At 46.1% G+C, this 12036-nt stretch overlaps 1 protein-coding gene across 1 annotated transcript in view; it reads left to right on the top strand.

The window, feature by feature from the left end:
• LANCL3 (LanC like family member 3) overlaps positions 1–12036 on the top strand; it is a 111001-nt gene that overhangs the window by 39794 nt on the left and 59171 nt on the right. The window lies entirely within an intron of this gene.

Consider the following 12036-nt stretch of genomic DNA (forward strand, 5'->3'; position numbering starts at 1 on the left):
ACAATTGTTTGACTCTCAAGCCAAAATGTAAGGGTTTTCCCAAAGCGAAGCATCCCATCTTTAAAGTGAGTGGCCACCCTCCAAGCCCTTCCGGCTTTGAAATGGTTGTCAGACCTGCCTTTGTCCTGAGAGAGCCCGTGAGAGATTCTGCAGTGATTTCAACTTTGAAGCCCCTGTCAGGAGGCATCTGGAGAGCTTTTGCAGAGACATTCAGGCTTGGGCATGTGTCTCAGTTATCTGTTGCTGCCAAAGAACCTTAAAACTTCCTGGCTTCTGTTTTGGTTATGATTTAGTGCTTCCGAGTCCATCTAGTGGTTTGGCTGGTCTGGGTCAGGCTTGGCTGATCGTGGCTGGGCTTGCCCACGTGTCTGCACTGAGCGGAAAGGTCAGCTGGAACTGGTCTGGGGTGACCTCACTCGTATGTCTTTCCATTGGCTAGCTGATGGCTGAGGTGACTGGGGTGACTGAACTCCAAGAGTGAGGATGGAAGTATGCAAGGCCTCTGGAGGCTTTGGTTCGGAACTGCTGCATCACCACTTCCGTGCCTGTTGACTGAAGCAAAGTCACGTGGGCAGTCAGTGTCAAAGGGTAGCCAGCTGGACTCCACCTCTTGATGAGAGGAAGTACAAAGTAAAACTGCAAGGGCCTGGATGCAGAGGGGGAGAGACTTTGGCCAGCCTTGCAGTCTGTCAGTGTGCGATGTCAGAGGCAGCATGAAGTCGTGTGTTGGGTGTGGATGTGTGTTCTCAGGGTTCTAGGCTTTGGGGAGGTGTGAGGAGGCAGGTGTGCTGGAGAGGGGGCGGGGCAGGTGCTGAGGAGCTTTCCACAGCCCCTTGCCTTCAGCATCTCTCATTAGGGCTGCCGTAAACAGTCCCCAACAGCTTCCTTCACCTCGCGGGTATCATAGACCCTTTATCCTCCTGCCCTTCCCAGAAGGCCAGTGCTAGGTATTAAATGTATATAACTACAGAGTGAGGCCAGAACAGTGTGGTGGTGTTCAGTAATGTGCTTTTGCCGTTTGCTGTTCACTTGAAGAGCCGAAAATGGATAGTGATTATTTATCCCAATTATTAAGCAATTACAGTTGACCCTTGAACGGCGTGGGGGTTGGGGGCAGTGAGCTTCTGCGCAGCTGAAACTTGGCATTATAACTTTACAGTCAGCTCTCCATATCCGTAGTTCCATCTCCATGGGGTCAGCCAACCTCGGATCATGTAGTACTGTGGTACGTATTTATTGGGGAAAAATCTGCATATAAGTGGACCTGTGCAGTTCAAACCCATGTTGTTCAAGGGTCAACCCAATATGGTTGCTTTTGCCATAGTTCTTGCCTTAAGATTGAAATACAATGACTCAACACCTGAGATTTTTTTCCCCTCAGACCAACCCAAATATACAGCCTACTTACCAACTATGAAGGTCCATGGTGTACATATTTTTGTGTAGTTACCCCACCCTTGGCTTCATCTTAGTTATCCTGCTTATTTTTATTTCTTGTTATCTTCATGGTGGCCTACAAGGTCCTATATGTTGGGCATCCTCCCTTCCTGGCCTCACCTCTCTGACCTCATCTCCTGCCTATCTCCCCCTGCCTCTCACTGCTGCAGACACACCGGCCTCCTTATACTGTTCCTTAAACACACAGATACCCTCCCACGTTAGGGCCTTTGCATGAGCTGTGCCCTCTGCCTAGAAAACTCTTCCCTCACACATCACTTTGGCTAGTGTCCTCACCTCTTTCAGGTCTTTGATCAGACGGCACCTTTTCTACGAAACATGCCCTGACCCTCCTGTTTAATACAGAATACCGTACCCCTCCCTACAACCTCCCAAACCTCCTTCCCCGCTCTACATTCTCTTCTCTCCGTAATGCTCATCACCTTTTAGTATACTAGATACTCATTTATCATATTAATTGCATGTTTTCTGAACCTCTTCCTCCTGTGTTTTGGGGGTCCCCAGGACCACCCTAGGATTGATGATGCACTCAGAGAACTCAAAGGACTCAGCACACAGTCATAACCATGGTTATGATTTACTACAGCGACAGGACACAAAGCAAAATCAGCGAAGGGAGGAGGTGCCAGGAGTCAAATCTGGGGGAAAACCAGGCACTGGCTTCCAAGGGTCCTCTCCCTGCAGAGTCAAAAAGGACACGCTTCATTCCCCTGGCGGCTAGTTGCGACAACACATGGGAGATGTGGTTTGCCAGGGAAGCCCATTAGAGACTCAGCACCCCGGGTCTTTACTAGGGGCTGGTCATGTAGGCGCCCTCTGCCCAGCATGTATCAAAATTCTAGACTCCCAGAAGGAAAGCAGGTGTTCAGAATAAACTATATTGTTTGCACAAACAGTTGAGGCACACCTTTACTAGTCCTGGGCGTGGTTGTCTAGAAATCCAAGTTCTCAAATGCCAGCCAAGGCCAGCCTTGCAAACAGGCCTCTCTAAGAATGGCAGTCTCGGGCCTGCTGTGATAACTTTTTTCTCCATACCACGCAGGAATCTAAGCTCCTTGAGGACAGAGATCTTTGTTTTGGGCCATCATGCGCCCCCTAGAGCAGTGTCTGACACATAGTAAGTGCTCCAAGAGCTTAACAAATATTTATTGAATGAAGAGGGGGAACACAGGCCCTTGGGTGGACCATTCCCTGTGGCAGAAATACCTCACAAAGGAGGAATAGTCTCCTGATTTACCCCTACGGGGCTTTACCTGAAGCAGCAGGCCCATATACATACGGCTCCCATCCAGACAGCCCCTGTCCAGGGGATCTGAAACCAGCCTGGCCTCCACACCCTCACAAGTCCATTTGTCCAGGAGCAACGTGTTCAGAGTAGTTGCTTGGTGAGGATCCAGGTCTTTTGATCCTGGTTTTCCTCTTCCCATGTTTGTTTTTTGCCATCCCACAGTGCCGAGGGTTGGAATGAAAACTGGCCTAGTTGTGGACCATTTGACTTGACCTGCATCTGGTTGTGACATTTATGCAAGCAATGTCTTAGTTTCTTCTTCTAGTGTTGATTTTTAAAGGCAAAAGGGCCATGTGAAAGGACTTTTCCCTCACACGATACACATTTCCTCCTTCTCTGTTTCCAGATTCTGAACCATGTTTCACTGTGACTCTGTAAGCTCTGTAGTTTTACCTATGATCAGTGACTCTTCAGGGTAAAAACCTCAGTTTTTCATTCTCCATTCCCTCAGTAATTGAAAGATTAAGCTAATTTCAAAACTACTTGTGTCAGGATTTCATCCCATCTGGAAAGTCTGTTTCATAAAAGGCTTGCTTGTCTCATTCTGAAGTTTGACAAATTGATGGAATGAATCATTTGTTGAAATTCAGCAAAGAGCGCCCAGCCCCATATTCTATGTCTCAGCTTAAGATTGGTCTCAGCTCAAAAATACTAAATTGCATTTATCAGCAGGAAAAAAAAAAGAAAGGTTTTTAAAATGCATATCATAGTACCATCTGAGAATATAAATCTCATGTAACATTTGTCATCAAAATTAAGGTTTAATATTATTGCACGAATTTGTTGACCCATCATTCCTACCAATAGAATAGGCTAGGTTGGCATATTGATAACAATTCTAACTAATGCTGAGTCACTTTTGTATAGGGAGAATATTCTTCTGAATGGAAGGAATTATGAATCTACTCTTAAAATATGGGCAAATAAAAAATGGGCAAATAAAAAATAATTGCCCATCAAGATTGCCGGACTGATCAGATGAATTAATATTTCTGGCTGAGAAATGGTAAATTCTGAGGGAGAAAACTGTCAGGGAGCATTCACCAGCGACTTTAACAAATGACTTGGTCTTGACAGAAACATTTTAAATACAGCTTCTAGATGTTTAAAGTATTTAGTCATCTTGACAAGATTGGGTTAGCCTTTCCTGAAACTAAAAAAAAAACAAAACAAAACTGACATGTTAGAAAAAAGGGAATCATATGGCAGGATGTTACAGTACTCGGCCAGTGCTCTTGAGGACAGTGACTTTGTTACTTTCTGGAGCTGGTAAGGACCTAAAAAAATTTCTGATCCATGTCCTTCATTTTTTTTTTTTGCGGTACATGGGCCTCTCACTGTTGTGGCCTCTCCTGTTACGGAGCACAGTCTCCGGACGTGCAGGCCCAGCCGCTCCGCAGCATGTGGGATCCTCCCGGACCGGGGCACGAACCCGTGTCCCCTGCATCGGCAGGCGGACTCTCAACCACTGCGCCACCAGGGAGGCCCCATGTCCTTCATTTTATAGGTGAGAAAACTGAGGTCCAGAGAGGTGCAGTGACTTGATGAGAACCACACAGTAAACTAAAGCAGAGCACAGAACAGAACTCAGGTTCTTTCACTTTCAGATTGCTGTGCCATTCTGATCCAATGATATGGTCTAAGGCAGGGGTCCCCAACCCCCGGGCTGCAGACCGATACCAGTCCGCAGCCTGTTAGGAACGGGGCCGCACAGTAGGAGGGGAGCGGCGGGCGAGCGAGCAAAGCTGCATCTGCCGCTCCCCATCGCTCACATTACCGCCTGAACCACCGCCACCACACCCCTGACCCCATCCGAGGAAAAACTGTCTTCCATGAAACTGGTCCCTGGTGCCTAAAAGGTTGGGGACTGCTGGTCTAAGGCAGGGGTTCTCAAAATCTAGGGGCATCAGAATCACCTGGAGAGCTTGTTAATACACAGCTTCCTGGGTCCTACTTCAGAGTTTGTTTCCATAGGCCTGGGATAGGGACAGGGAATTTGCATTTCTCTCGAGTTCCCAGGTGATGCTCTTGGTCCTGGTCCAGTGACCACACCTGGAGAACCCCTGGGCTAAGGGCTGGAAGGGATAGTGAGGAAACTAAGAATAAATGTGGAATTTTCTGCAGGGGAAGAGGGAATGACTGACCGATTGATTTTAGCTACTCCTGAGTATCTTCATACTCAGAGAATAGAAGGTCTGTTAGTAATTTTACGTTTCCTATTGTACTTGTACTTATTGTTAAATAAGGTTTCTACTATTAGCCCAAGTGGTAAATTTCTTTCCTGACTCAGAATTATGACCCATTGTGGGCCTGGATAATGGGTAAAGGGGACCACAGCAAGTCAGTGCCAAGGAAAAGAAAATCCCTAAGAGGTATTTTAAAATATGGAATAATGGTTGATTGTAGACACCTCTTCAGAATCAAAATCATTACCAGGAAATCATCGAGTTGCCTTTACTCATCTTGAGCATTCCCATTAACATAGGAAAAAAGAGAGCCAGAAATGGTGACTGCAGACAAAAAAATTGGTTAATTGAGTTGACAAAGAGAGTTGAACTTAAAGCAGGAATTTTATCGCTCCAAATTTTGTTTTTCTGGGCCAATTAACAGAAATGTGCTTTACGTTTCCGTTGGTGCTACAGAATGTGAACACTGTCTGATAGTAAGATGATGTCTAAAAACCAAGTTCTCATGGTAGATTCTAAGCACATCTTTTCATTAACATAAAGTTTATCTTTATTTCTTCTTTTTATCTTTTTGTCGGTATTCATTAGCTAGTTAGATTGAAATGGATGCTTTATAATACATTGAGACAAAATCAAAATTGTTGGTCGCAACCTTTCCTCCTGCCTCTTTTCAGAACTCTCCTACCTGCTAAAAAGAAACCCCTATTTGCCTGCTCAGAATCCCTCTAAATTGTCCCCTTCACCTTCCTAGAGTAGGAAGAAACTATTCCTTGCTGGCCTAGAGACTAAATCAAAGTTTTGGGAGAAGGGGAGAGAAGACAGAGTGGAGAAAAAGAACCCAAAAGGATTCTGGGGCTCAACAGGTCATTTGTGTGTAAAAGCTTCCAAAGCAACTGTGAGGGACAAAGGAATTAGTGATTGGGGAAGGGGTTGAGAAAGTGTTATGTGGGTTATGAAGGGATCTCTGTTACTATGTTTTGAAAGACAAAGAAAAGAGCTGCTTTTTCGACGGTCTGTAGCTACTAAAAGAGACACTGATCCAAGGTTAGACCACATGCGTCCTTGGATTTATTAAGTTTACTGAAAGTACCTACGATTCAGTCTTTGCTCTAATAAAATTTGTTTGCAAGAGGGAGTCAAGGGAATCCATGGAAAATTAGGTTTCCAAGGAAACCAGCCTGGATGGGATAAGAGGAACATTATGCCTATCTATCAATTAACGAATATTTACAGTCACATGAGGGCTCTTGCTGTTGGTGAGAAGGCAAACATTCCACACTGCTCCAGCGGAAGTGGTGAAAGATATAGGGGCATGGAGGTACAGGGGAGAACTTGAGACTACAGGCCTCAAAAAGGGGAAAATATACTGTGGTTTCAGAAAAAAAAAAAGGTTCTAGTAAAAACTCTGAGTCACCTTTCCATTCTGGGGGAACTGAGTGTATCAGTTACCTATTGCTGCGTGACAAACTGCCTCAAAACTCAGTAGTTCAAAATAAAAATCTTTTACTTTGCTCAAAAATGTGCAATTTGGATAGGGTTCAGCAGAGAGGGCTTGTTTTTTCTTCTGCTTTTGTCTGCTGGGAGGGCTCAACTTGAGGCTAGAGTAATTATTTTCAAGATGGCTCACTCACATGGGTGGCAAGTTGGTGCTGGTTCTCTACTGAGAGCTCATCTGGACTCGGAGCCTTGGTTTCTCTCCCCATTGGCCTTTCCATGGACTGCTTGGGCTTCCTTACAGTATGGTGGCTGGATTAAGTGAGCATCCTAAGAGAATATGACAAAAGTGCATGGCATTTCATGACCTAGCCTCGGGTGTCATATACTGTCACTTCTGAAGTACTCTGGTCAAAACAAATCACGGTGTCCTTTGAGGCTCAAGGAGAAGGGGAATGGAAAGGCCCTGGAAAAGCATGTGGATGGACATTTTTGGGTGATCTGCCACACAGGGAAACCTAAGGCATGGTCTAGGCTTTGAATTGGTGTTTACAAAAGTCAAACACATGTCTCAGTGCTTCTCACCTTGCTTCTTTTCCTCCTTTTATCCCTGTAGACAGAATGCTTAGCCCTTACTAAAAGTCCAGTCCTAGAAGCAGCAACCCTAATCTTCTCCCATCTTTTTTTAAGAGGACAATTTGGGCCATTTTTAAACATTTCAGGTCACAGAGCTGGGAAGGAGAGAGTCAAAAAGAATTACACAAGAGAAGCGGAAGTTGCAAGTGTTAATCAGCAGCCTTTCCAACCAGCAGTGGCCCTCCCTAACACACTAAGAGATGCACCGATTCTGGAACTTCACCTGTAGCGGGCACTGTGTTAATTGTGTATACTCCTTGTCTTAGTTTGGGTTTCACTAAAGTGCACCCTGGGACAAGGATTTGGGAGCAAGTAGTTTACTCGGGAGATGATCTCAGGAAGCACAGTGAGGGAGTAGAAAGTTGAGGGAGTAGAAAGTAAGGGAGGGAAGGGAGGAAAGCCAACGAAGTGTATGATACTGAGCCGCTTCCCCCGTGGGCTTCTGGGACACAGTCCCATGGGGACTTTTGATAGATGGTGTAGAACACACCCCAGAGCTGTCCCTTAGGAGGAATGAGGAGAGTGGAGTGTTCATCCACCAGTTCCTGTCCCTCGTTTGTTGGGGGCATTAACCCTGACACTTCTAGCCTGCCCCGTGCCCAGACCAAACACACCCACGAAGCCAAAGGACGACTTCGGCAGACAGTACCCATCTTGACATTGTCTCCAGCATGAGACTGTGCTTCAGCCCAAGACAGAAAAGTAAACTGCTGAATGCCGACTAGCTTTCTCTCCCCCTCTTCCCACGCAGCACCCCCAGCCCTTGTGCATCTCCTCTGCTCCACGGCTCTGGTGGTTTCCTTTTTTTTTTTAATTTTTTGTCCCCCATCCCAAACCATGGTTAGAAGGATGCCTTTGCTTACCTATCTCACCATGGTTTATGTCATGTTCCATCCTTCTCATGGAGGCAGGCCTAGTCATCCTCTCATTTTTTAAAAAAATTTTATTGGGGTATAGTTGATTTCCAATGTTGTGTTAGTTTCAGGTGTACAGCAAAGTGAATCAGCTATACATATCCACATATCCACTCTTTTTTAGATTCCTTTCCCATATAGGCCACTACAGAGTATTGAGTAGAGTTCCCTGTGCTATACAGTAGGTCCTTGTTAGTTATCTATTTTATATACAGTAGTGTGTATGTGTCAGTCCCAGTCTGCCAATTTATCCCTCCCTCCCCCCTCCCCCCTCCCCCCCCCACCCCCGTAACCATAAGTTTGTTTTCTACATCTGAGTCATCCTCTCATTTAAAACAAAGAGGACAGGGCCTGTCGCCCGTTCTGATGTGGGAAATGGAAGGGTTCCTTGAATGGCCAGGGTCAAGGTCATAGTAATTATAGCTAGAGGATGAAGGAGTTGAAGAAGACTGATACAGGCCAGTGTTCTTAAAGTGACACTCCTCCAGCACCAATATACCTGGCCTGCTTGGTGTGAATACGTGTCGGGTGGCAGTAGACTGGGGTGCTTCCAAGCTTTGGGTCCAGTTGCCTGAGTTTGAATCCCAGAGTTCCTCACTAGTTGTATGACCCTGGGCAAGTTACCTGAGCCTTCTGTGCCTCATTTTCCTCCTCTATAAAGGGTGTCATATGATTGTTTTGTGCATTAGCTGGGAGAGAACATGAAATGCATATAGAATGATGCCTGGCAATTACTTAGTGCTCAGTGGTGCTTGTTGTTTTTATTATCATTCTTGGCCATATCCCAGACCTAGTGAATCATAATCACCAAAGATAGAGCCTGGAAACCTTCATTTCAAACCAGCCCCTCGTGTGCGATTCATATACATCCTGAAGTTTGAACACCCTTCTCCAGGCTGAGAGACGGAGAGAGCTATCAGGTGATGTCAGGGCAAGATTGATTAGCCCAGGAGCACCTCATTTCCAGCAACTTCAGGAAATGAGGAGTTTCCTGTAAGTCAGTTTCCCAGATGTCTGGAGCTTTTCTCTTGTTTTAAACACCCAGTCATAAAAGTTAAAACTTGATGTATTATTCATCCTGAAGTCTAAATTCTAGTACACGCTTGCACAGAGAATTCTGGAAATAGTAGTGTTGTTAGCAGTATTTTGGGAGGAGACAGTCATGCAGATAGTAAATATTTATAGACGGCCTTGCTGTGTCCCCTTAGTGTGGTAGGTGCTGAGGATACAGTGACAAACAGGACCAAAACCCTGCCTTCAAGATGCTCACCGTCTAGTGAAGGAAAGGCCAGGAAATGGTGCAGCAAGAGGGGTGGTAGGACAGAAGGCGGTTTTGAGCTTTGTCACAGCGATGTCCTAAAGGCTGTGGAAGTGGGAGCGGGGGGTATGTGGCCCTCATGCTGGGCCCTCTGAGTGCTTGGTCCTGCCAGTTGATGCTCCTGCATCCTTCCCTGGCTGTCAGTTGACACTCCTTGCTTCTGTCAATTTGCCTGCCTTCAAATGACATTCCTGTCCTCATCTAACGCACTGCTTCTAATCTGCTGTGGGCTGGAAACTGGATACCCTGAACTGGCTGGAACGTTGTCCTCTCAGAAAGGCCTTCTCTGACCTTGCCGTCTAAAATAGTGTGTCCCCCTCCCCCCATCACGGTCGGCAGCCCCTTACACTGATTGACTTTCCTTCGTGGCATTTGTCACCTCCTGATGACACGTTACATGTATGCATTTGTGTTCGATGGTCTGCCTTCTTCACTAGGATGTAAGTGCCAAAAGGGCAGCTTGGTCCACCTCTGCATCCAGCACCTGGAACATGACCTGGCTCAGAATAGGGTTTTGTTTTTTGTTTTTTGTTTTTAGTACGCGGGCAAAACGCTATTAGCTATCCCTCCTGGTGGCCTTCCCTTCTCTTCCTCTTTTGTCCTTGATTCTTGTTCACTTTCTGCTAATTCCCTCCACTAACTGGGGGTACCTTTGGGCCTCATGTGTGTTATAACAGGGGTTCTCAACCACAGCTGCACATTACAATCACTTGGGGAACCTTGAACGCCACCATGCCTGAGCCCCACTCCAAAGCAATTAAATCAGTGTCTCTGGAGGGGTGGTGGCTGGGTGTCAGTGTGTTAGATACGCTTCCCAGATGATTCTAATAGCCAGCCAAGTTTGAGAACCGTTAGAGGACACATCTTATCGTAGGAAATGGTGCAGATGTGTAGAATCAGCTCAGCCCCTTCCCCCGCATCAGACAGAATCAACTTGTTTCTATAGGACGTACTAGATAGGGCTCGTTTGCATGTTGTCAGCTTTATAAATTGCAGGGAGCAGTTCGTATTAGAACTGCTTAAAAATGAGGAAGTCAAGGAATGTGGCTTTTTCTTCCACCATATTAGTCACCCCGTAGTGTCTAGAGCAGTATTAATTCAAGTTTGGTTCATGTATTACAATTGAGATCCATCATTTAAACTCCAGGCTGTGGCAGAGACGCCTTGAGTACCGTTGGATGGGTACTTCTGAAAGACTGTTACTTGTTTGTTTGTTTGTTTTTTAATTTATTTTATTGACGTATAGTTGATTTACAATGTGTTGATTTCTGCTGTGTGGCAGAGTGATTCACTTATACATAGATACTCATTCTTTTTCATATTCTTTTCTATTATGGTTTATCACAGGATATTGAATAGAGTTCCCTGTGCTATACAGTAGGACCTTGCTGTTTGTCCATCCTACATATACCAGTTTGCATCTGCTAATCCCAAACTCCCAGTCCATCCCTCCCCCACCCCCCTCCGCCTCAGCAACCACCAGTCTGTTCTGTATGTCTGTGAGTCTGTTTCGGACTTGTAGCTAGGTTCATTTGTGTTGTATTTTAGGTTCCACATATAAGTGCTATCATATGTTATTTGTCTGAAAGACTGTTATTTGTGATTATTTTTAAGTGGACACCACATGTAAACAGAATTAGTACCACCAGGTCAGAAGTGTCATGAGGTCAGGGTCTATTTTTTAATCATCTGTTTCCTGACAATACCCAACAGTATTTTGTCCACTGCAGCTAACATTTGTTATTTACTGCACTCGGCGTTTAAAACTGAATTAATCCTCAACTGTAACAACAGCCTTACTGAACACTTATGCACTGTCCCCCTTTTTTTTTTTTTTTTTTTTTTGCGGTACGTGGGCCTCTCACCGCTGTGGCCTCTCCCGTTGCGGAGCACAGGCTCCGGACGCGCAGGCCCAGCGGCCATGGCTCACGGGCCCAGCCGCTCCGCGGCATGTGGGATCTTCCCAGACCGGGGCACGAACCCGTGTCCCCTGCATCGGCAGGCGGACTCTCAACCACTGCGCCACCAGGGAAGCCCCACACTGTCCCCTTTTCTAAGCTCTTTGCATGCATTCATTCATCTACTCTACTCAACAGCCCTATGAGTTGAGTTTTTATTATTATCTCCATCTTATGGGTTAAGAAACTGAGGCACAGATTGGTTCAGTTCCGTACCAAGGGCTCACAGCTGGTAACTGGTAGAGCCAGGATTCAAGAAATTTGGGCTCAGAGGCTGTTTCCTTATCATCTACCTAGTGCTTCTCAAATTTAAACGCATGTAGAAATCACCTGGGGATCTTGTTAAAAATGCAGATTCTGGGGGCTTCCCTGGTGGCGCAGTGGTTGAGAGTCCGCCTGCCGATGCAGGGGACACGGGTTCGTGCCCTGGTCCGGGAAGATCCCACGTGCCGCAGAGCGGCTGGGCCCGTGAGCCATGGCCGCTGAGCCTGCGCGTCCGGAGCCTGTGCTCCGCAACGGGAGAGGCCAGAACAGTGAGAGGCCCACGTACCGGGGGAAGGGAAAAAAAAAAAATGCAGATTCTGGCTCACTAGATCTGGGGTAGGACCCAAGATTTTGCATTTCTAACAAGCTTTCAGGTGGTGTCGATGCTATAGGTTCATAGTCCACGTTTTGAGTAGCAAGGACATGCCCTGTGAGATCGTTTCTACTTCTGTCCCCACTTTCAGGTGAGTACTCTGAGGCTCAGAGAGGAGAGTGGTTTCACCAGCTTCTCACAGAAAATATACAGTGAAGCTATAATTAGAATTCATGCAATGGGGTCTCAAAGGTGGTGTTTTAACCA

This window comes from Orcinus orca, chromosome X (genome assembly GCF_937001465.1).
Source record: "Orcinus orca chromosome X, mOrcOrc1.1, whole genome shotgun sequence".
Taxonomy (NCBI): domain Eukaryota; kingdom Metazoa; phylum Chordata; class Mammalia; order Artiodactyla; family Delphinidae; genus Orcinus; species Orcinus orca.